Source organism: Sarcophilus harrisii, chromosome X (assembly GCF_902635505.1).
Source record: "Sarcophilus harrisii chromosome X, mSarHar1.11, whole genome shotgun sequence".
Taxonomy (NCBI): domain Eukaryota; kingdom Metazoa; phylum Chordata; class Mammalia; order Dasyuromorphia; family Dasyuridae; genus Sarcophilus; species Sarcophilus harrisii.
Genome location: NC_045432.1, coordinates 25,727,256 through 25,749,461, shown reverse-complemented (window position 1 = coordinate 25,749,461; position 22,206 = coordinate 25,727,256). Strand labels below are relative to the sequence as shown.

The 22,206-nt window shown below is 39.9% G+C and overlaps 1 protein-coding gene across 1 annotated transcript in view; it reads left to right on the top strand.

The window, feature by feature from the left end:
• Nucleotides 1-744: 744 nt before the first annotated feature.
• The window catches only part of LOC100934912 (A-kinase anchor protein 17B), a 46,053-nt gene continuing 24,591 nt past the window's right edge, over nucleotides 745-22,206 (top strand). Inside the window, exon 1 of the mRNA XM_031945172.1 lies at nucleotides 745-960. The gene's annotated coding sequence lies outside the window, so the exon portion shown is untranslated. The remainder of the gene's footprint in view (nucleotides 961-22,206) is intronic.

Here is a 22,206-nt window from a genome sequence, read left to right as displayed (position 1 = left end):
CTGTTCTAAGATTATGCAAGAAATACTTCAGCTCCCTTTGAAATATTGCTTATGCCTTTCTCGGTTTAAGGAGTGAAAGTTGGGGATTCACACCAGGGCTAGAACTCTGGGGACTCAGACCTTTGCTCATTAGCAGAAGGCTCTCACGTGCAGCTGCGTTAATGTTTGCAAATGTTATCTGTCATATACAGTGCCAATATTTCATGCCCCTTTGCAAAAAGAAGAAAGGAGCGCGGGCAAAACTTTGCCTCCAGCCGGAGCAGAGCTATTTGAGATTTCCAATGGGAAGAGGTCATTGGCCCGGGGTTTGTCTGGGAGGCGGGATTTGTCCTCGGCCTCCACCGATTACTATAAGACCAAGCCGGCGGCTGCGCCGAGACGGGGCTCAGAGTGGGCGGCGCGGGGATCGGGAGAGAGAGGCTATTGGACGAGACTGGCTACTAGAAGAAGCTGGCGGGCGGTTGGCTGAGAGATTGAGGTGGATGAGGAGAGTGGGAGAGAGGCGCGCGCTTGCGCAGTGAGGGTGGAAGGTGAGCGCCAGGGGGCAGGGGGGCGTGGCCTTCAGGCGTTAGCCGTGGTACTCCCGCCGCTGCTCGCCGGCGCTGTTGCTGCTGCCGCCGCCGCTGCCGCCGCCGCCGCCGCCGCCGCTGCTGCCGCTACTGCTGCTGCCTCTGCCGCCGCCGCTACCGCCACCGCCGCCGCTATCGCCACCGCCGCTACCGCCACCGCCGCCGCTATCGCCACCGCCGCTGCCGCCGCCGCCGCAGTCGCTGCCGCCGCCACTGCCGCTGCCACCGACGCGGTGGCGTTCGGGGGCGCTAGACTGCGGGAGCGGGAGCCCCAAGGGCGCCTGCCCTTGGCCTTGGCGGAGCCGGGAGCCAGCGGTAACGCCCCACTCGCAGCCAGTCCCTGGTCCCCGCGGTCCTCGAGCCTCGGACTTCTGTGGGTAGGACGGCTCTGGTGAGGAGCGTCCTGGCGGTGGGGACGGGGGTGGGGAGGGGGGGGCGGTGGATGGTGGATGGTTTAGTCTCTTGGGCTCTTTGACGGCCCCTAGGGGGCGAGCCCCGAGGCTGCGGCTGCGGGCTCCATGAAGAGAGCCAGCCTCCTAGCAGGTGCTGCTCTCAAGGTCTGGCTCCAGGGGCGCCCTCTCTGACAAGGGATATTCATTTGCACTTGTTTTGGGGTCTCCGTAACCGCCCCAGACAGACATAAACGTCATTGCTTTCCTGGACTTAGTGGCTCCCAGAAGTTGCACTAGATAGATTCCCCATCCTCTGGCACGTGGGTGCCCTTGCCCGGTCCCTGTTTGTCTAGCATCTAGTTAAAGTTTGCAAGGCATGAGGCTGGTGTGGCCCTCTGCAGAATTCTTTTCCTTGGTCTTTGAGGCTCTCATGTAAGCTCTCAGTTTCTTTCCCTCTTTTTTGCCCAAATTGAACCTATTTCCAGCTTTGGTTATAAGACATCTTGTACCCCAGCTGGAGAAAACTTGAGTATTGCTCCATGCTTTTCCTCTCTGATTGTAAACTTGAGAGAATCATAGGATCCCTAGAGCTAGAACTGGAAGGGATCTTGGAGTCTGTCTAATCTGACCCTCTTCCTTTACAATCGAATGAACTGAGACCCAGTAAGGTCACACGAGATCTCATGGTTAAGTCTAAGCTACTTTTCCATTTCATTATACAGTCTCATTTGAGGGAGGAGAATCCACAGAGAGGAAGCTGAACAAAATCTTTATCCAAGACTTGTAATGAGGTACTTTTGTTCTTATCCCTTTCCCCCTTGTATTTACTTTCTTCCTATTTATTCTCTCTATTTGTATGTCTGTGTGTGTACACACACACACCTAGACATATCGATCATATATAAAGATATATGTATATCTTTAAACCTATTACAGGGACCTCTGCTTGATAACTTGTGGCTCCAGCATAGAATAGCTTTGGTTTTGTTGCATTATTTTGCCTTTGTGGATTTTCATTCCCAGCTAGGTAGCAGGTCTTGAGATATAATGAGCATTTTGGTCTCTTTTTCAGATTATTTCTCAAATGAGAAATGTATCATCTACTGATCTCTAGCTCAAGGCCCATGCTATTAAAGGGGCTTGTTTTTATTTCTTATTTTTTGGTGTTTCTTTTCCAGTGTGATTTCTGTGAAGCATCTTTGATATGAGTTTTTCATGTTGAGAGAAGATTCCTTTGGGAACATATGTTGGCAGAAAAATAATGTTTCTCTTTAAAAAGTGATTAGAAAGTTCTGAGCTCTCATTTCCTTCCTTTTTACAAGTGGAATCCTATTGTTCTTCAAGTGTGGGTAACCTTCCTAAAAGTATTGTTTTGTTTTTTTTAATTTAAGGCTCTTGTTTGGACATGTGACTAAAGGACAAGGTGACATTTACTTCATCCCAGAGATTCCTGTAATTAAAGGCTATGCACATGGAGCTGATTTGTGAGGTTGTCTATTTAAGTTTTTACAGATTTGAACCAGGAGAGGCATTATACAAGGTGTCTCCAAAGTCTTAGTGCAGTTTGAGGGAGATTTTTAAAAAACATTATTTTTATTTTGGTTTGGGTTTTTTGTTTTCTTTGAGCATTTTTGAGAGGCAAGTGGAATTAAGTGACTTGCCCTGGGTCACCCAGCTAGTGAGTGTTAAATATCTGAGGCAGGATTTGAACTTAGATCTTCCTGAGATTCCCAGGTTAATGCTTTATCCACTTAGCTATCTAGTTGCCCCAGTTTGAGGTTCTTAGTAGCTTGAAACTACAGTTAAGGCAGTGGGGACCCATTGCATCTAGTCAGATAGAAATTAGGTATTTATGTACCCTAGGCAGAGTTCAAAAATTGCTTTTCATGTGTGCCATCCTGAAACTTTGAGGTTTTGCTGGAGTGGATATGATTTGACATCTCCAAATGCCTTGGAGAATAGTAGCATTGAAAATGTTCATTTATATACCAAAATGTTCATTTATACACCAAAAGTCCTTTTCTTTCTCTCCCTTATTTCCCCCCTTTTGTCCTAGCAATCTGAGTACTGACTTATGCAACAATTTGCCAACTTCTTATGGACCATTTTGCAAAAGCAAAAGCTTGCTTCTGTAGTCTAGCCCCATCTGTTCCTGTATACAAGGACCAAAAATACCAACCCCAAACAAAAAAGCTCCTTTGGGGACATGCTGCCTGTACCTTACCATTATTATCCCTTACCTTACTGGGAAGGGAATGTGGGAGGTGAGGAGAAGGGGTCAAATTAAGCCAGATTGCTGATCAGCTCTCTTCCTCTCCTTTCCTATGTTTTGGTGTAGGGTCTCACTTGCTTTGATAGGATCCCACTGGTGTTATCTTGGAAATAACCTAGTGCATGCTCTCTAAAGGAGTATAAAGCAAAAAAAAAAACAAAAAAACCCAAAATTAGTTTATTGTTGAGTATTGAGCACCCACTACTCACTCAGCCTTACATTAATCGTTGGGAAGCATGTGGTCCCCACAATCAAGGCATTTCTAGTCTAGTTGGAAAGGCAAGAACATTGACAAAATCAGGTACTCAAATTATGTTGTAGAGATTTTTATATAATACTACATAAATACTACATGACATTTCTTTTTTAAATTTTTATTTTTCTTCTGATGTCTTTTAACATCAGATTTCTTTGAAAATTTTTTGTTCAACTCTTTGGCCTGCAATACACAAAGGTACTTGTTTTTCTATCATCTTAATTTCTGAATATGTCTCTCTCCCTATCCACTGAGTGATCCTTTATTTTTTTTATTAAAGCTTTTTATTTTCAAAACATATGCATACATAATTTTCAACATTCACCCTTACAAAACCTTGTGTTCTATTTTTTTTCCTTCCGTTTCCCCTACCCTCTCCCCAGACAGCAAGAAATCCAATTTATATTAAACATGTGCAGTTCTTCTACACATATTTCCACAATTATCATGCTGCACAAGAAAAATCAGATCAAAAAGGGAAACAATGAGAAAGAAAACAAAACTCAAGCAAAGAACAACAAAAAGAATGAAAATACTATGTTGTGATCCACAGTCCTCTCTGGGTGCAGATGTGAGCCATTTCTTAACAAAGATTAGAAAAGAAAAACAAAAGCATCCAGCAAATGCAACCAATACACAGAATTTGCCACTGTAGGTGATACTCTGTAATGCATCCCTCCCACCTCTGCAAGGAGACATTATCTTAAGTCTTCTCTGGTGCCAAACTTGGTGCTTATGGTTTTGTGGCTTTGTTTCTTTGTTCTGCTTTTATTTTTGTGGTTGTATATGTTTCATGTTGTCCAACTTCTTATGAGTCTTCTCAATGCATTTCCAGATTCTTCTCTTTCCTAGTTTCTATTGGCATGGTGATATTTCATTTGTTCTTGGAGCATAATTGGCTTACCTGTTCCCCAGTTGACGGGAACTAACATTGTCTCTAGTTCTTTGCTACCACAGTGGTACTGCGATACTTTGGATATATGTGAGATCTTTTTGTGTGGGCCATATCTGGGTTCAAGGGTATGAATATGTTAGTCACTTTTTAAAGAATAATTCCAAATTGCTTTCCAGGATGGTTGGGCTGATTATACCTATTAAATATGAAACAATAATATTAAAACATTCATTATTGTTATTAATAAATAATATATTAAATATATAAATATTTATATAAATAAATAATATATTGAACACACACACATATGTGTGTATGGTTGTATAATCTCATAGCTCCACTAGTGATGTATTCTTTTTCCAGTCTGATATTATAATAGATCAGAACTGAGGGAGGACAAAGAAGAGTATAGAAGGATGTGTAGGGTTTGGATAAACAGAAAGGGGGACGTTTCAGGCATTAGGACAAGGGTCACACATTGAAGGCAGAAATGGGAAATAGTGTCTTTGTAGAACTTTTAAACTACACTATAGGGTATGGGCTGGGGATGGAAAATCAGGTGGGGCAGGTGGGTTGGGGAGATTATTGAGGGTCTTAAAGTGGAGTTTAGATTTATTATGGTAGGAAATAAGGAGTAACTGGAGGGTTTAATTTTTTCATCAGTGTAATGAAAGCAGTCAAATAACATTTGATAATATAATATTTTAATAATATTAAATAATTACATAATATAATTTAATATCCAATATTGATAGCCCTCCATTCTCTTCCCTGTGTTCCCTAAGAACCTTGCCCAAATGCCAGTTTCTCCTAGAATAATCAATGAGCAGCTATTAAACACTAGGCATAAAAGTGAAAATACTCCTAGACATGTGCATCCTATGGCAACTAGATGGTGCCGATAACCAGGCTCTGCCCTGCCACCCCAGGCGACATTCCATAACTTTTGTCCCCAACCTATGCAGAGGCACCTCATCTCAACTCTTCTCTGCCACCAAATTTGGTGATTATAGTTCATGGCTTTCAGTTTTGTTGTTATTTTTCTTGCTGTATACTGTTTCCCTGGCAGTAGATAAAGGACTGGGTCTTCAGTTAGGAAGACCTGAGTTCAAATGCTGCTTTGGACACATACTAGCTATGTGACCATGGGCAAGACACTTAACCCTGTTTGCCTTGGTTTCCTTATCTGTAAAATGAGCTGGGGAATCCTAGGATCTTGGCCAAGAAAACCCCAAATGGGATGATAAAGAATCAGACCCAAGTGAAAAATAATTGAACAGCAACAAATGATGTATACAGAGTAGATTCAAGGCTACCTTAAAAAGAATGCTCCGTTCGGGGCAGGGGGAGGGAGGGACAATGAGGGGAGCAGGAGAGAACCAGGGCAAGTTCTGCAGTGGAAACTGCCACTTAAACTGAGTCTTGAGGGAAGCCACTGATTCCAAGAGGTGGAGGTGAAGACGGGGAACAAGACACAGGATAGCAGATGGAGTGTGGCATGAGGCATTCTAAGAAGCCTAGTATACCTACATCATAGAGTATATGGAGGGGAGTGGTGATTAATAAAACTGGAAATACAGGAAGGCCTCAGACATAGTTTTGTTTGGTTCTAAAGGTCATAGGGAGCATTTGAGTAGGGAGATGGCCAGACCTATGTCTATATGGGCAGATCTGTACTTTAAGAAAATCCCTTTGGAAGTGGAATGGAAGAGGAATTGAAAAGGGGAGAGACTTGAAGCCCTATTAGAGGGCAATAGAAGTAGTCTAGGTGACAAGCATGAATCTGAACACAATGGCTGTGTGAGTAGACAGAAAGGGATGTATGTGAATGATGCTGAAGTTGAATTGACAGGACTTGTAGACCTAGGAGACTGGGAGGATAATGGTAGCCTATAGAACAATATAGAATTTGAGAGGAAGGGCGGATTTCGGGGAGAAATATAATGAATTCCATCCTGGACATGTGGAGTTTGAGTTGCCTGTGGGACATCAAATTCAAAATATTCAAAAGGCAGTTGACTGTGTGGGAATGGAGTTCAAGAGAGAGGTTAGGGCAGATGATAGCTATAACTATCTGTCTCTACTTCTATATCTATAAATAGATATAGAAAGAGAGAGAGAGATCAGAGGTGATAATAACGTGTTAAATTCAAATTGATGGTGTGAAAATCATTTTTTGAATGGAGCAGCTGTTTGTGGGCTGACTACTAACTCTCTAGGATTTTCAGGTTTACAAAGATTCTTCCATTTCAAAACACTGGAAAGAAGATGATGCAAGAACCATGCTCCTGATTTGAATACGTGGAGAATGTTGAGTTGTAGAGAGGTAAAAGACTTGTTCCCAATCTCACACATGAATGATGATCATAAGATTAATAATAATAGCTAACATTTGTATAGCACTTAAGATGTGCCAGGTACTGTGCAAGGTCCTTTATAATTATTATCTCATTTAATTTTCACAACAACCTTAGGAGGTAGGTGCTGTTATGATCCCCATTTTACAGATGAGGAAACTGAGGCAAACAGAAGTTAAGTGATATGCCTGGGGTCTCATAGCTAGTAAGCATCTGAGGCCAGATTTGAACTCCGGTCTTCCTGACTCTACTCTTATGTTACAGATTTAGAGCCATCAGGGACCTCAGAGGCCATCTAGTCTAATCCTATAGAGGGGGAAACTGAGGTCCAGGGATCGGAAGGTCACAGAGAGGATCCTTGATCTAGACCTGGAAGGGACCTTAGAGGCCACTTAATCCAAGTCCTTCATTTTACAGAGGAACTGAGGTCCAAGGAAGAGAAGGGGCTTACTTGTTAGATACAGAGGTGAGATAAGACCTAAGTCCTCTGATTTTTTGGTCAATGCTTTTCTACTTTTCCACTCTGTTAGGATTCTGAGTTCAATATTCTTCCTCTGACCATAAGTCAGAATTGATATTTCTAACATTTATTTTCTCATGGCAGACTCAGTAAATATTAGAGTTCTAGGCTGAGCGGTCAGTCCTCTTTCATCTTTTTGCTGTTTACTCACAGTTTAGGGCAGGGAATTCTTAACCTAGGGACCATGAATTTGTTTTGAAAAAATATTTGGATAGCTCTGTTTCAGTGTAACTGAGTTTTCTTTACCATCCTCAGTGTTTTTATCTTAGCGATTAACAAACATGATTCTGAGCAGGGGTCCCCAGGCTTTCATGAGCTGTCAGAAAGACCCAGGACACAAAAATGGCATTCTTCACCATTTTTGTGTCTTGGGTTTTTAGGGCAGTGGCCTGCGGTATGTGAGGAAAACAGTGACTCAAAAAATCTAAACATGAACAACTTTTAACATTTTTAATTAAAATGCTACATATGGCTACCTTTTTTTTAATAGTACTTAAAAAAATTAATCTAAGCCTTTCAATTCCCCCTCCTCTTCAATCAAATCAATTAAAAAAACCCAATACATATACACAGAAGCCAACAAAATAAATTCCCACATTAATTAGGGCTGAAAACTTAGATCCCTTTATTTTAAGTTAATTATCTGTCAGGAAGTGAATGGTGTGTTTCATCTTCTGTCTTTTAGACTCCTGTTTTAGCATTGCATTGATCAGAGTTTGAAAGTCTTTCAAAGGTATTTTCCTTTATTTTTTCTTTTATCATTGTATAAATCAGTCTACTTTTGCTCACTTCTCTCTGCATCGAATCCTAGAGGTATTCCCAACTTCCTCGGAAGTTCTCCATTTTGTTATTTCTTAGGGTACAATAAGATTCCATCATATCCGTATAGTCCCAGTCGGTTTAGCTCTTCTCAAGTGCGAAGAAATCCCTCTAAGGATCCAGTTTTTGACAACTATGAAAAGCACTGCCATAATTATTTTTGTATATTCAGATCCTTTTCCTTCCATTTCTTTGGGGGTGTAGACCTAATAGTAGTATTCCTGGGTCAAAGGGTCAAATTTTATACAATTTGGGAACTCTCTGGGCAGGGTTCCAATTTGCTTTTTACAATGGCTGAATCAATTCCCAGCTGCACCTTGAGTATACCTGTTTTCCCACAGCTCTTTCCAAAAAGGAAAATTTGTCATTTGCTTCTTTTGTCATCTTGGCCAGTCTGCTGTATTAGGGATTTCGAGCATTTTTTTTTTCAAATGGTTGATAGCTCAGATTTCTTCCTGTTCATTTCCTTTGACTCATAATGCCCAAGTGTACTTCTTTTTCACTAATCCTTTGTCATGTCCATGTTTTATCATCTTTGTCTAGTATGAATTGGAACCTCAGAGTTGCTTTAGTTTACATTTTAAAAAATTATTAGTCATTTAGAGTATTTTTTCTTATGATTATTGATTGCTGAAATTTCATGAGGATTTTATTTATATACACTTGCCTTCTCTAAAAATTCCACATACTAGGATTTTAAAAATAATAATAGATAGCATTTATATAGCATGGTAAGGTGTGCAAAGTGATTTACTTATCTCATTTGTTCCTCACAGTAACCCTGAAAGGTAGGTGCTTTATCATCCTCACTTTTACAGATGAAGAAACTGAGGCTGACATGAATTAAGTGACTTGCCAAGGTTCATATGACTAGTAAGTGTCTGAGATTCAAATTCAAGTCTTCCAAATTCCATTCTTATCTACTAGGCTTTAGGGAAATTCCTTAGTGAAAACATCTTAAGGAGAAACCAGTAGTCCAGAAAGAAATTAGAGGTTGCTTTTAAGAAAAATATATTTTAAACCCATATGTACCAAAAATAAGTTTAACAGCTCTTCTCAAGACAAAAAAAATTGGAAATTGAGGGGATGCCCATCAATTGGGGAATGGCTTAATTAAACTGCGGTATGTACTTGTAAAGAAATATTATTGTTCTATGGGAAATGATGAGCAGGATGCTCTCAGGGCAAAAAAAAAAAAACAAAAAAAAAAACAAAACACCTGGAAAGTCCTCTATGAACTCAAGCCAAATGAAAAGTATTGTGTACAGAGTAATAGCAATGCTCTGGGGTGACCAGCTATGAATGACTTGGCTACTACTCTCAAGGATTTATGATGAAAAATCCTTTCCATACCCAGAGAAGGAACTGATTGTGTCTGAATACAGATTGAAGCATTTTCTCTTTCTCTCTCTTTTTAACTTAATTTTCCTTGAAGGTTTTTGTTTTCATTAAAGTGGGAGATCTATGTTTTCTTTTACAACTTAACTTTTATGGAAATGTTTTCATAACTTGACATGTGGTTTCTTAGTTGTGGATGGGGTTAAGGGAGAGAACCTAGAATTCAAAACTTTTGAAAACAAATGTAAAAAAAATTGTTTTCAATGTAACTGGGGAAAATATTAAATAAATAAAATAAATTTTTAAAAAGAAATATATATTGAACAGCAACAACAATGATAATATAGCTAGCATTTATGAAGTGCCTACTATGTGCTGGGTATTGTGCTAAGAGCTTTTAAAAATCTCATTTGATTCTCATGACAATCCTGCGAGGTAGATGCTGATATCATTTCCATTTTACATCTGAGTAAAATGAGACAAACAGGTTAAATGACTTGCTCAGGATCACATAGCTAGTGAGACTCTGAGACTAGATTTGAATTCAAGTCTTCTTGACTCCAGGCCCAGTACTGCATCCATTGCTGTCCCCTTAGCTGACTCTTAAAACAAAGCTTTTTAAACTGTGTGTTGAGACTTCCATGGGGTCATGAATTGAATGTGGGGGTTACAAAATTATGATTTATTATCAATAAATGTTTGATTTATATACTTATTTTATATACGTATTTACCTAGGATCATATAAAAATTTCTTGGGTGAAAAGGGGTTGGGAGTGGGAAAAGTTTAAGAAGCCGTGCTCTAAAACAGTTTAGGCAACTATTTGGTAGAGGGGTACTTGCCTATTCCTCTTTGAGTTTTTATGATATTCATGTTATGGTCCTATTTCTGCCTGTCTCTCCCTTAGTCTCTTTGTATTTCTCCTTCATCACTTCTTAGGACCCTTAATTTCTTTTCAAGTTCAGCTTAAAACCCTATCATTTACATGGCTCCTTTCTGGAATGTTTTTCTCCTCTTGCCAACTACTAGTGCTTTTCACCCTACAGATCATCTCCTATATACTTCTGTATACAGAATACAGAATGCCTCAGGAGAATGTATGTTTCTTGTGGCAGAGACTCTACACAGTGCTTTGTTAACTGCAGTTTCTTCATGACTATCTTGTCTTCTCTGAGACCTGAGACCAGGAGGTGAAGGTCTTGTGCTTTCTCCTTTTCAGTTTCTTTATTCTCTCAGCTCTCTGATCAGCTCCCATAGATTTAAATGTCATTTCTCTGTAGGTAGTTGTCAAATCTTCATGTCCAGCCCTAATCTCTCTCCTGAGCTCTAGGTCCACAGATCCAACTGAGGGTGTCCCCATAGACGTTTCAAAATCAACATTTCCCAATCTGAACTTATCATCTTCCCACCTCACTTCCAAATTTCCCTCTGTGGAGGCCCTACCCTTCTTTCAGGCATCACTGAGATTTGTGATTTAGGGGTCATTCTTAACTCTTCACTCTCCCCTATGTCTAATCATTTGTCAAGTCTTATCCACTTCAACCTCTCAGATCTGTTTTCTTTAGTCACACTGGAGCTCTTGCTCCGACGCTTTCTGTAGCAGGACTTGACCACTCCCCGCATCTCTGTTCTCTCCCCTTTCTAGTCCATCTTCCCCATAATTGCCAAATAGACATTCCTAAAGTGTTTGACTGACATTTTCACTCTTCTGCTGAAGTTTCAGTCAATCTCCATCTCCCTTTGGGTAAAACACAAAGTCTTCTGGACATATAATACCCTTCACAATCTGATCAATATCTATCTTTCTTGACCAGTTTTCTATTTCTGCCCTCAACCCTCCAAAAACCTCACAATCAGCCTTTTTACAGGACATTCTCTTCTATCTCCATGCCTTGCATAGGCTGTCCCTGATGCCTTGAATGTTCACTTAACTTCTTTCTTTTGAACCCCTAGTTCTCTTCAACATTTATCTCAAGTGATGCATTCTTCAGAAGACCTTTCTCAATTCCCCTAGTTGTTAATATTCCTTTCTCTCCCCCCTCCAAATAAGTGTATTTATTTGGTACATATCTTGTATGTACATATTTAACAGCGAGGTGATATAATGGATCAAAGTCCTGGGCCTGGAGTCAGGAAGACTGACTACATATCCTGTCTCATATACTTTCTAGATGTGTGATCATGGGAAAGTAATTTCCCCCATTTGCCTCAGTTTCCTCAACTGTAAAATGGGGGATAATAACACCTACCTCCCAGGATTGTTATTTGGATATAATTTAATAAAGGAATAATTTAAAAGTGCTTAGCACAGCATCTAGCTTGTGATAAGTGCTATATAAATACTGAATATTATCTATGAATATGCTGTATTCCCTTTGTCAAACTGTCTCCTTATTGTCTTTGTAACCCCATCCCCTTAGCACAGTGCCTGGCACACAGTGGGTGTGAAATAAAACCTTTTTGATTTGAATGACTAACTTATTTTATAAAACAACTATCAGGTTACTCCACTTTCTCCCTTGGGTCCCCCCCTGTAACCCTGTTTGTTTTTCAGAGTCACTGGATTGATTTTGGTGTGAGCCTAATGTTTTAAAGTGGGAGTTTGAAGAATTTTGTCATATCTATTTTAAATCAAGAAATATGGTGATACCAAACTCTGCTCTTGTTGCAACACATTGTTATGTAGACTTGCTTGTACAGTATTGAGATATTTGTCACAATTTGGATGTTAGGGTGGGTGTATGAATATGTTTATAAAGAGAGTCATCTGTTGTTAGTAAATCTGTGAAGGCCTAAAACTTGTTAAAGAACAGCTTTTAATCAGTCACTTCCTAGGCTCCAAGCTTAGAGATAAATAGGACTTGAGAAGATAAGGGACTTGCCCAAGGTTAAATAGATAGTGACAGAACTGGTATTCAAACCCAAGTTCTCTGACTTTTAATCCAATATTTTTTTGGGTGGAGTGGAGAGAGGAATATGATAGCAGAGGCCTCTAGGAGGCACCACAGAACATAGAGTTGAATCAAACCCCAAAAGCTTAATTCTTAGAAGTGTGATCCTGAGACACTCATAATTTCTGTTTGCCTCAGCTTCCCCATCTGTAAAATGGGGATGCATTCTTCCTTGCAGAATTATTGTGAGGATCAAATGAGATAAAAATTGTAAAAATCTCTTATTATTTTTACTACTACTATTAGCACTATTCCTAGTTCATTAGTCATTGCTGCCTCTTGAAAATCTTTATGAATCTAATCTTCAAAGCTGTGATGGACCCTTAGAAGAACACAAGCCTGTGTCATATCCATGAGGAGTTAATTAACTTGATTTACAGTCTTCCTCTCTGCCATTATGTGAGAGACCTTCAACATACATGTTACTGGGTGATGGGCCTTCAAATACCTGGATTTCTCAGTTCTTCCATCTTTTCCACTCCCATGACCTCTTTTTCTCTTGATCTGGGCTACTCCTTTCATTTTTACCAAATGTTACACTTCAATGATCACATGTTCCTTTTTCCTTTCCTCACCTTCCTCCCCACCCCAAGCCCATTCTCCTTGCTCCAACTACTTCCCATTCTTGATCTTGGAGCTAGCTAGTTCCCTATTACACTGTTCTCTATTCTTGAATCCTTGCCTTCTAGTCCTCTCGTATCTCTCCAACCCCAACCTGCCTTAATCCTCACCATCCATATTCCCTACTCATGTGGTGTACTACAAAGTTTTATCCAATCTTGACGTGGCTTTCACCATTACAAGATATTCCCATTCCTTCCCAATTGCTTCTCTATTCCCCAGCTTCTTAAACTCCTCACATGGGGGCTTATAACTGAATGTAGAGTTGTGAAATTATGATTTATTATCAGTAAATGTTTGATTTTTATGCTTATTTTATATACACATATACTTAGGGTCATGTAAAAATTTCTTGGATGAAAAGGGTGGAAGTAGTTTAAGAAGCCCTACAATTTATCCATTCATCACAATGACTGTTCCAGACCTTGCCTTCTGAATTCAAGTCTCTTTCCTCTTCCTCCCATTCTCCAAGCTGAGGACCTTTCCTCTTTTCTGTGAAAGTGGAAGCCATTTTTTTCCTGAGCTCCCTCTTCCCCTTTTTCTTCATACCAAATCCCTTGACATCATCCCCCACTCTTTATTCTTTTCCCTCAATTTGTCATAATGAAATAGCCCTTCTTATCAAGGCTACTCCCCTCTATATGTATTCTTGATCCCTTGTCCTCTAGTGTTTTGTCCTGGTAATCATCATTCATTCTCTCTCTCTCTCTCTCTCTCTCTCTCTGCCTTCTCTGCTACCTACTCACATGCTCAGGTTTCCTCTATCCTTAAAAATCTCACTTGATCCTACCATCAAGCTGTCATCCTGTATCTTTCTTCTCTTTTACAGCCAAACCCCTAGAAAAAGGTCCAAACTCACTGCCTTCATCTTCAAATTCATCACTTAACTGAAGCTTCTCTCTCCCAAATTCCTTCTGATCTCTTCTTAGTGGTTGTGCCTTTTGTCAATTCTCATTCTTGACCTCTCTGCTTTATTTGATGCTGTTGCTCAACCTTTTGTCTTTCGGGGACTCTCTTCTCTTTCGCTTCTCCTTTTACCCATCAAGTCTATGGCTTCTTAATCTCTTTTGATGGAGGATCCATTTCTCATCGCCTAACTGTCAGAATCCCTGGCGCTCCAGCCTGGATTTTCTTCTCTATGGTTTTTTCTTTTTCTTTTGCGCAGATTTTTAGAAAATGCTTTTTCACAGATTTGACAGTTATTTACCTGTACAGTCTCACTTGGTAATGCCATCAGTTTAATTATCTATATTGCCCCAGTGCTGGATGCTCTCCTGAGCTCTGTCCCTATAACTCCCAACTGCCATCTTTACATTTGGATCTGGGAGTCCTGTGGGCATTTCAAACCTAACCGATCCCAATCTAAACTCATTTTTTTCTCCCAGGGTACCTTTATCCTCCAAGTCCCCCTGGATCACAACTTCAGAGTCATCTTTAAATCTTCCCTCTCCCTCCTCCTCTCTGTCTCCCTGTCCCTCTCTGTCTGTCCCACTGTCTTTCTCCCTCTCTCTCCCTCTTTCTCTCTCCCTCCATCCTATTTTCCCTTCTTCCACATATGTACACATACACACATATATACACACACACATACATACATATGTGTTTTGTAGATTCTACTTCTACAATATCTTTCAAATCTGCCCCTTTCTCTCCATTTACACAGAGACTACTATAGTTTAGACCTCTCACCTAAATTACTGAAATAACCTCCTAATTGTGTTCCTACTTCCAGTTTCTTGCCTCCTTCTCCTATACATATTCCCTGCAGTAGCCAAAGTGATATTTCTAAAGCACATTTCTGATCACATCATTCCTCTGCTCAATAACCTTCAGTGGCTCTCTGTTATCTAGGGTCAAAAGCAAACTTTTTCAGGTTGATTATGTGTTACTCCCTTTCATGTACTCAGGCATCTAGCCACATAGAGCTTCTTGCTATTCCTTTGTGAAAGACTCTTCTTTTGTCTCCCTGTTTTTAAAGGCACAGATGTCTCCCATGCCTTTAATATACTCCCTTCTCACCCTAACTTTCTTCACAGCTCAGGTGTCACTTCCTACATTCCCCTTCCTGGTTTTCACTTACCTTAACCCCCTTTGCTACTAGTGCTTCCCCCATCAAATATTTATATTTATACTTATGTGTGTATTATATATATGTGTGTGTGTGTGTGTGTGTGTGTGTGTGTGTGTATCTCTGTATATAAGATAAGGTAGTATAACATAGCTGACTGCCAAATCATATTAGGGTTCAAGTCCTGACTTTGACAGGTATTATTTGTATGACCCTAGGCAAGTCACCTAACCTCTCAGTATCCTGGACAAGTCTCTATAATGATAAGATGCTGAGGAAGTCCCGATTGCCTTCCTAGAAGGAATTTCCTCTCTAGGTATTCCCAATACTAATGAATCATACCTCCAGTCCAAAATAAAATTATGTATGCATATTATCTCACCTGATAGATTTGTAAGCTCCATGTGGGCAGGGCCTGTTGCATTTTTGTCTGTATAGTCTCAGAACCTAGTATAGTGCCTAGCTCATAATTGTTTTGTGATTGTTTGATTGCAGAAATTGAGATCCAGAGAGATTAGGGGCTTGGCCAATGTCATCGAGTTAGTGGAACAGTCAGAAGTAGGACCTGGGTCACCTGAGTTTGACACTCTTTACATCAAACCACCCGATTGATTCAATGTTCTTGCCATCCCTTTGGAAAGGCTTTTCTTGAGTGACATTTGTTTGAGCTTTGGGTTTCCTTTGCCTCTTTCTTTGAGGTAACTCTTCCAAAAATAGTGGCCATATTGGTGTGCCCAGCGGCCCTTCCCTTTAATTTTCATCTGAGGGCCTTGTGCTTAATCTCTTACACTGGGCATCCAGGCAAGTTGACAAGAATGTGGCCATGGCATGGGAATGTTGGGAAATTCTGTTGTAAAATACTGGTAGGAATGTGGGGCCATGCTTCATTTAATGTGTGTGTTTCCCCTGCAGGTGGCGACTCACCAATAGGAATACTGTTACCTCATTTCAAATTGTGAAAATAAAATTAGTTTCAAAAGAAAAAAGATTGGCAACTCTTCTTAGATGAGTGTGTTTCTTTCACTGAATGGTTAGCTATTCAACTGAGACGCTGAGTTGAGTTGTTTGAGCTGTTTGCCCTCATGTTGTTAATGATGATGTAAAGAGGCAGAGGTATAAAGCCTGATCACGGGTTAAATCAGTGGCTGTGAAAGAGGGGCTTGATGGGCTTGCTAGTATTTGGCTCCTTGTCACACATCAAGAGAGAGACCTTGCTGAGTAGCTGCCTGAGGGAAGAGTCTGTGGAATATTTAGCAGTAACATACTGACCACCCAAACACAACTGGCTCTTGTCAGTGGCCCTGCTAGGACGAGCCTCAAACACAAAGCCTTCTTTGTATTTTTAATTCCACGTTCCAGATTCGGCCTTGTCACACACATTTGTCTCGGCGATACTTTATTTTTCTTATTTTTATTTTTCAGTAATATTCGATGGTACCTTCCACTAGCCAGTTTTGCTTCCTCCCACGGAGGTGGCTCTCTTTACTATCCTTGTTTTCTAGATGAAGAAACCGAGAGAGAAATAGCTACATGGCTAGCAGGGGTGGTTATAGGGGTCTGCAAGGTAGGCCTAGACTTGGGGGTGGGCCGACTACCTTTGAATGATTTCTAAATGTGTGTTTTTTATTTGAGAGTAGGAATGGTTCTTTTGATTTTGATTTCCCCAGCACCTAGCACAGTGCCTTTCAACTAGTCAGCACTTAATAAATGCTTACTGATTGAGTCTCTACAGTTTTGTTCCCCGTTGTACACAGATATTGTTGTGATAAATTGAAAGTGTTGAGGGGTTCCAAGCCTGTGGTAAAATATAACCCTCTGAGGCCTGGGACATAAGACCGTGGCCTTTGGGCTTGAAGGGACTTTTGAGGTCTTCTTTCTCACTCCTCTCATTTTATAGATGAAGAAACTGAGACCCAGAGAAGTTATGAACTGCTCAGAGGGAGCAGAATTAGATCCTCTGACACAGACCACCACTACCCATTCTACTGTGTCCACATGGTGCTTTTCCATCTTACTTTGCTATTGCATTACATTCTCATGGAGAAAGAAGTAGGATGTTATTCCTTTTCTTAACATGGGAAGCAGACACTAAGAAGTTAGTTTGTGGTATAACAAGCTGTAGTGAACCCACATACTTGGGTTCCTTAATTCCCAAACTAGTATTTTTTCTTTGCACCCAATTGATCCAATGATCAATTTGCAATGATCCTTTAGGTTGATTTTTTTGAAGAAAAAATAAAGTTTAAAGACTGAAGCCTGGCAAAACCTATGGATGCTTTGTGAGATTTAGACTTCGTTGTTCAGGTTTCAGCATTGCCTTATGGTTACTGATTTCTAGGAAACCTTTTTCCTGTGCCCAAAAATGTCCAGTATCCAAAGGCCATGGAAGACCCACTGTTTTCCTGCCTGACCTTGGGCAGTTCACTGGGGCCACTTTCTGTGCCTCAGTTTTCTCCACTGTACAAAGAAGGTGTTATATTAAATGGCCCCTCTAGTTCTAGGGTCCTATGTGTGATCTTAAGTAAGCCTCTTCACCTTAGGGGTCCCTTCCTTCTCTAGTTCTCTGCTCCTCTGACTAGTATGATTTTGGAAATTGATGGTTTTGAGGTGAAAAACACATTAGGCACATTCAAACACATGTCATTCCTCCTTCATGTCTTATTGGAGAGGTTAAAGCCAGGAAGGAGTTCTTAAAATTTTTTCCATTTTGACTCCTTTTAGCCTGAGAAATTTTGATGTGACCCTGAGTATATAGGTATATAAAAAGGTATACAAACCAAACATTTACTGATAATAAATGATAATTTTGTGATCCCCACAGTCAATTATGTGATCCCATGTGGGGTTGCAAGTCATAGCTTAAGTAGCTTTGGTTTTAACTAACATACAGTTTAACATATAGCCAAATTTATTTTGTTCATCTTAATGAAGTGCCAGTTGTAACAGGATATTGCTCATTCACGAGGCCTTTGTGAAAAAGCAAGAAGATAGTTTTGTTCCCTTTGGTAGCATATAAGGTCTTCATTTCGGTCTCTATAACTCCAACAGCCAGCACAGTGCCTGGCACATGGAAAGCAGCTTAATGAACACCTGTCGATTGATTTTGATTTTGATTTTTGTCACGCGAACTGTCGGAATTCTGCTACCGAAAACAAGGAAGAAGTTGGCTGGTTGATTTATACCAAATAAATAAATGTGGCTGACCCTCTGACTTGGAGAAATGTCAGGTTTAATTATTACCATCTTAAATGTCATTTGCAGAAGGACTGCAGCTTTAAAGTTTAAATGTCTGGTAAAGAGAAAAGGCAAAGAAATCCTATTGAATATGTCTGGCATCCTGGACTTGTAGCTGGAAGGACCCTCTGGGGCCAGCCCTCTTGTTTTATATATGAGGAAACTGAGACCGAGGGAAGGGAAATCATTTGCTGTTATAATGACCCAGCCCTTTGCCTGTAGAGGCAATGGAGTTTTCACTGCCCCCTGCTGCCTCCCATTTCCTCCTCTTAACAGTCAGGTTTAGGAGGAGTTGGCATTAATGCCTTTGTCCATTCCTCAGAAGGTGAAATTAAGGAAGTTGTCGGTTGTGGTCATTTAAAAAAGGGGTACAGAATTTTCATGAAAGCAGCTCACTGTTCCCTTACTCACAGACAAGAAGACTGGATGACTAAAGAAAGCAGCTCAGGTTGTCTTGAGGCTTCATCCACAATTTCCCTTCCATAAAAGAAGTGTGTGGAGGCTTTTAAAATTCCAGCATCAAAGTATGTTCACAAGATATTACTGGAATGCACTGTCCAAACATTATGTTACTGTGACTTTTCCCAAGGTTAAAGGAGCTCTCATTCGCCTGTAAAAATAAAATGGAAAACAGATTGATTCAACAGTGTTACTTTTGATTGAAAAACTCAAAAGACTCCAAAATAACATGGGAAAGGTGTTTTTTTAAAACTTAATTCCATGTCATAAAAATGACATGAAAAAGAGCAATTAGGCCTTCATCAAGCTCTTCTTTACAGCAGTGAGACTTGCTAGCAGAGAGAAATTGCTAGTAAATTCTGTCCTTGCTCTCAGTTGAGAGTTTGGTAAAATAAAAATTTCTCAAAGAATTTGGTTGTTTCTGAAGGCCAATTTTTGAACCTAGCCAGAGAAGGGTGGGGATTCTGCCAGCTTTGTTTACATTCCAAATAGGATTTGTTTGAGAACCATCTTGTATAGACTTCAGGAACCACTCATAGCAGCATGTCCTAAGTCAGCTTTCACTAGGTTTCAGACTGGCATATTCTGGCTGGCTGTTGATGCACCATCTCATTTTAATTAAGAATAAGATTGTTGTCCGTGAACTCCTAAAAGAGATTCATGGATTTATTTCTAAGGATCTGTGAATTTGCCCTTTTAATATTTTAATAGAACTGGTTTCCTTGGTAACGCAGTGTCTTCTATGCATTTGAAAATAAAAAATGATTCTGAGAAGATGTCTGTTGGTTGCCATATACTGCAAAATGGATACAGGCACAGAAATGGTTAAGAATTCTCTGAATTAGAGCTATTCAAAATGGAATGAGCAGCCTTGGGGGGAGGTAGTAAGTTTCCCCTCAACTGAAGTCTTTAAGAAAAGGATGAATGGTCATTTGTCAGGAATATTATAGAGACTGTTGGTATTCAAGCATACAATACCATGGACCATTTATTATTTTTTAAAAGAATAACATTAAAACTGGGATATTGAGTAAATGTAGAGATTTTCTGAGTTTTCTGAAATGTCTTGCAGTAAACTTTGATATTTAAAGCATTTCTTTGACCACAGTGATCATAACCCTCCATGACTTAGTAGAAGGTCTTAAAGTGTTGTCATAGCCAGAAATTTCAACCCCTTTGGCCAAGGGGGTGATGAGCTAGGCATTTATTTAGCTGGGCTAAATTTAGACGTTTGGTAGATTACTAGGTCTATGCTTCAAGCCTTTCCATCTTGGAGAGCCTTTGGTGTCCCAAGGTCACCTCCACATCTCCAGGAGGCAACAAAGGAGGACCTCAATTGGAAGATTACAATGAATGAACATTGATTGACAAAGTCATTTCCTGGGAATTGGTTCTATTTACATCTCTTGCTCTTGGTCCTGTCGAGTGCTGATGAAATGGCTAGCTTCTGCTTTGTTAGAAATAGAACAGATTTTTACTCTCCCAAATCAGTCTTAAAGTTGGAAGGGTTAGTATCATTAAATAGAGGAGTTCTTCACCTGATCTTAACTTGTAGTCCGTAGAGCCCTCTAAGGAGTCTATGGATGGATTTAAGGGGATTTTTGAACTTAGATGGGGAAAAAATCCAGCCATTTTTATTTTCATTAATTTTAACTGAAATTTTGAATTTCCTTCAATTATTTAGAGACATTATTTTGAAAAGAGGTCAGTGGGTTTCGCCAGATTGTCAAAGGATCTGTGATCCCCAAAAGGTTAAGAATCCCTCAATTAGTTTGACCTTCTACCTGTTGCAAGAAAATTAGATCTCAATTGTGAGATCTGGTGAAACCAGAGGATTGTATCGTATGGTCATTAAGGCCCCTCATAGCTCTGGCTGTTTTTCTCTCTGCTAAGGGTTCTTAACCATTTTTGTGTCCTGGACCTCTTTGGCAGACTGGTAAAGCATATATCCTCCTTCCCAGACTGATGATTTTAAACACATAAAATCTGTAAGGTTATCAAGGTTGCAGATAATATTAAAATACAGTTATCTAAATATTTTTAAAATAAGTTCAAGGACCCCACATTAAGAACCCCTGCTATACAAATATACCTCAGTCCTTTCCCAATCTCTTTCCATTATAAATCTCACCCTACCCCCAAATGACTTTGTATTAGCATTTTCCCAAGCCAAGCCCCAATTGGTCGTTGTTTTGGTTCTTATAGACTCAGAGTGAATGCAAATGGCCAGGAACTCTAAGAGTCTTCTTTTCTCAGATTTATTTATTTATATCAATCAATCGGCCTACCTCTATTTATCTGTCTTCATCTACCTGTCTCTATCTGTCTGTCTATCTATCTATCTATCTACTAGATTAAAGAGGCCATTCTTTGCCTCAATTGCTACCTAGCCTTAATTACTGAATGGGCATTACCTCAAGTCAAACTGAGACCTGTCAAAGACTGGTTTAAAAAAGCCAAGGTCTCCCACTGGATCCAGGTCCACTCACTTGCATGTCTTGGCTCTGGTGTCATGGTCCTCTTCTAGAACAAAGGACAAACTACAACAACAGCTTTATGTGTTTATAGATTCATTCCCTCCAATAATCTCCCAGAGGGCAGGGAATTTGATTTTTGCCTCTGTGTCTCCAGTACTTGACATGGTTCCTGGCATATAGCAGATACTTAATAAATGTTTGAATTGAATGAGTCACTATTTTTTTTTTTATTTAATAGCCTTTTATACAGGATATATGCATGGGTAACTTTACAGCATTAACAATTGCCAAACCTCTTGTTCCAATTTTTCACCTCTTACCCCCCCACCCCCTCCCCTAGATGGCAGGATGACCAGTAGAGGTTAAATATATTAAAATATAAATTAGATACACAATAAGTATACATGACCAAAACGTTATTTTGCTGTACAAAAAGAATCAGACTCTGAAATATTGTACAATTAGCTTGTGAAGGAAATCAAAAATGCAGGTGGGCATAAATATAGGGATTGGGAATTCAATGTAATGGTTTTTAGTCATCTCCCAGAGTTCTTTTTCTGGGTGTAGCTGGTTCAGTTCATTACTGCTCCATTGGAAATGATTTGGTTGATCTCGTTGCTGAGGATGGCCTGGTCCATCAGAACTGGTCATCATCTAGTATTGTTGTTGAAGTATATAATGATCTCCTGGTCCTGCTCATTTCACTCAGCATCAGTTCGTGTAAGTCTCTCCAGGCCTTTCTGAAATCATCCTGTTGATCATTTCTTACAGAACAGTAATATTCCATAATATTCATATACCACAATTTTGAATGAGTCACTATTAATGGTGTGTATTTACTCTTTGCAAAATTGTCTATCCCAGGATTTTTTTAAAACTTTTTTCTATTGATAAGTGTGTATTGGTAACACCTTGTGGCTTTTGGATGTCAAATTTAGTTCTGTTATATTTCATGTAACTAGTTTTCCTCATGTTTTT